Genomic DNA, 3,915 nt, shown 5'->3' on the forward strand with positions numbered 1-3,915 from the left:
GAAAAAAAAAAACTACTTGAGACAATAAATAAATTTGTCAAAGTTGCAGGATATAAAATAAACCCACATAAATCTTCGGTATTCCCATATATTTCCAATGAATTTCACCTGCCAGATATAGAAAGAGAAATCCCATTTAAAGTTACTGTAGATATTATAAAATATTTGGGAATCTACCTGCCAAAACAAACCCAGGACCTACATGACCACAACCACAAAACACTTTTCACACAAATAAATTCAGATCTACCTAATTGGAAAAATATCAATTGCTCATGGCTGGTTCAGGCTAATATAATAAAAATGACAATTTTACCTAAATTAAATTATATATTTAGTGCCATACCAATTAATTTACCAAAAATCTACATTCTAGAGCTAGAAAAAATAGTACCAAAATTCATTTGGAAGAATAATAGGTTCAGAATATCAAGGGAATTAATGAAAAGAAATGCTAGGGAAGGTGGACTAGCTATACCAGATTTCAATCTGTATTATAAAGTAGCAGTCATCAAAACTACTTGGTACTGGCTGAGGAATAGAGGAGTGGATCAATGGATTAGATGAGGCACATGAGATTCAGAAGTCAATTACTACAGTAATCTATTGTTTCATAAACCCCCAGACCCTGGTTTTTGGGATAAGATCTCAGTATTTCACAAAAACTCCTGGGAAAACTGGAATATAGTAAGGCAGAAACTGGGCATATACCATTATCTAACACCATATACCAAAATCAAGTCAAAATGAGTGCATGATCTAGGGATAAAGGTTGATACTGTAAGCAATCTCCTAAAACAAGGAATTGTTTACCTTTCAGACTTGTGGAGAGGGAAAAACTTTATGACTAAATAAGAATTAGAAGACATTATAAAATGTAAAATGGATAATTTTGACTATATGGAATTGAAAATCTTTTGTACAAACAAAGTCAATGTAACCAAGATAAAGAAGGAGGTGGGAAATTGGGAAAGAATCTTTACAACCAATGTCTCTGACAAAGGACTCATTTCTAAAATATACAGAGAATTGAGTCAAATTTATAAGAATACATGTAATTCTGCAATTGAAAAAATTGTCAAATGATATTAACAGGCAGTTTTCAGAGAAAGAAATTAAATATGTGGATAAGCACATGAAGAAATGCTATAATTCACTATTGATTAGAGAAATGCAAATCAAAACAACTCTGAAGTACCACATCTCACCAGTTAGATTGGCTATGATGACAAAACAGGAAAATGACAAATGCTGGGGAGGTTGTGGGCAAATTGGAACACTAATGCATTTCTGGTGGGGTTGTGAACTGATCCAGCCTTTCTGGAGAGCAATCTGGAATTATGCCTAAAGGGCTAGAAATACTTTCATACCCTTTGATCCAGCAATATCACTCCTAGGGTTATATCCCAAAGAGTTCAGAGAAATGGGAGAAAGACCCATATGTACAAAAATGTTTATAGCAGCTCTTTTTGTGGCAGCAAAGAATTGGAAATTAAGGGGGTGCCCATCAATTGGGGAATGGCTGAACAAGTTGAAGCATATGCATGTTATGGAATATTATTGTGCTATAAGAAACAAGGAGCAGACGGTTTTCATGTTTACCTTGAGAGGCTTATACAAACTGATGCTCAGTGAGAACGGTAGAACCAGGAGAAATTTGTACACAATTAAAGACATAACGTATGTGGGATGACCAGCTTTGATAGACTGGACTCTTCTCAGCAGTGCAGTGATATAAGTCACCAAAAGACTCATGATGGAGAGAAATATGTGCCTCCAGAGAAAGAACTAGAAAGAAGTGAGTGTGTATCCAGGTGAAAGCAAAATACCTGATCTTCTCCCTTCTATTATTTGGTTTTATGTCCTCTTTACCATTTTTCATTCCAGCTGATACAATCCATCTTTATAACCTGACTAATGTATAATGTGAAGGTATTTACAGATCCTATACTTGATTATATGCTGCTATGGTGGGGGGGGAGGAAAGGGAGGAAGGGGGACAAATTGTGAAACTCAAGGAATTGTGGAATTGAATCCTGTAAACTAAAAGGAAACAAACAAATTAATTTAAAAAAAAGGAAAAAAAATTCTCAAGGAAAATTGCCCTGATATTCTAGAACCAGAGGGTGAAATAGAAATTAAAGAATTTTTTTTGGAAGCATCACTTTTATTGACATTTAATGATCACAGAGGACATTTTCACAGAGCAGAAAAAAAGACAAACCTAGTATAAAGAAAAAAAATAACAAATTAATATTCTTCACCTTCATCTTCCCCATCAGCACTATCTGCTCCAACCTCCTCATAATCTTTCTCCAGGGCAGCCATATCCTCCCGTTCCTCAGAGAACGCTCCTTCCTCCATGCCCTCCCCCACATACCAATGCACAAAGGCACGCTTGACATACATCAGATCAAATTTGTGGTCAAAGCGTACCCAGGCCTCAGCAACAGCTGTAGTGTTGCTCAACATGCACACAGCCCGCTGTACCTTGGCCTGGTCACCACCGGAAACCACAGTGGGAGGCTGTTAATTGATGCCAACCTTGAAGCCAGTTGGGCACCAATCCATAAACTGGATGCTACGTTTTGTCTTGATGGTGGCAATGGCAGCATTGACATCTTTGGGAACCACGTCACCACGGTAGAGCAGGCAGCAAGCCATGTATTTACTGTGGCGAGGGTCACATTTCACCATCTGGTTGGCAGGCTCAAAGCAAGCATTGTTGATCTCTGCTACAGTCAGCTGCTCATGGTAGGCTTTTTCAGCAGAGATGACTGGGGCATATGTGGCCAGAGGGAAATGGATACGGGGATAGGGCACCAGGTTGGTCTGGAATTCTGTCAGATCAACATTCAGGGCACCATCAAATCAGAGAGAGGCAGTGATGGAGGAAACAATTTGGCTAATAAGGCGATTCAGATTAGTGTAGGTTGGGCGTTCAATGTCAAGGTTTCTGTGACAGATATCATAGATGGCCTCATTGTCAACCATGAAGGCACAATCAGAGTGCTCCAGGGTGGTGTGAGTGGTCAGAATAGAGTTGTAGGGCTCCACTACAGCTGTGGATACCTGAGAGGCTGGGTAAATGGAGAACTCCAGCTTGGACTTCTTGCCATAATCGACAGACAGACGTTCCATCAGCAGAGAGGTGAAACCCGAGCCAGTCCCACCAGCAAAGCTGTGGAAAACCAAGAAGCCTTGAAGAACTGTGCACTGATCAGCAAGTTTCCAAATTCTGTCCAGAACTATGTCAATTATTTCTTTGCCAATAGAATAGTGTCCACGGGCATAGTTATTGGCAGCATCTTCCTTGCCGGTGATCAGCTGCTCAGGATGGAAGAGCTGGCGGTAGGTTCCAGTGCGAACTTCATCAATAACAGTTGGTTCCAGGTCTACAAACACAGCCCAGGGAACATGCTTGCCAGCCCCAGTTTCACTGAAGAAAGTGTTGAAAGAGTCATCTCCACCCCCAATGGTCTTGTCACTTGGCATCTGACCATCGGCTGGATAACATGTTCTAGGCAGTACAGCTCCCAACAGGCATTGCCAATCTGTACACCAGCCTGGCCAACGTGGATTGAGATGCACTCACGCATGATAAAGGTGTGCAGGGGTTCGCTGGGTTAAGAAGAAATGGAAGGGAGGGCAACACGAGTTTCTCACCGCCCGACCGTTAGGAAGTCTCCGGGAGAAAAGTTAGTGAGGAGAAATTAAAGAATTTGCTGATTGTCTCTTGAAAAATATCCTAAAAGAAAACTCCAAGGAATATTGTAGCCAAATTCCAGAGTCCCCAGATCAAGGAGAAAATTTTACAACCTGTCAGGAGGAAACAGATTGAGGATTATGGAACCACAATCAGGATAACACAAGATTTAACAGATTCTGCACTAGGGAAGGAAGGGCTTGGAATAT

General features: G+C 40.2%; 1 pseudogene; it reads right to left on the bottom strand.

Moving 5' to 3' along the window:
* Positions 1-2,146: 2,146 nt before the first annotated feature.
* Positions 2,147-3,702, bottom strand: LOC138161317 (tubulin alpha-1C chain pseudogene; annotated as a pseudogene).
* Positions 3,703-3,915: the final 213 nt, after the last annotated feature.

The sequence above is a fragment of the Petaurus breviceps genome, unplaced genomic scaffold, assembly GCF_028583685.1.
Source record: "Petaurus breviceps papuanus isolate PSGF00001 unplaced genomic scaffold, PetGlider_PUasm1.0 184, whole genome shotgun sequence".
Taxonomy (NCBI): domain Eukaryota; kingdom Metazoa; phylum Chordata; class Mammalia; order Diprotodontia; family Petauridae; genus Petaurus; species Petaurus breviceps.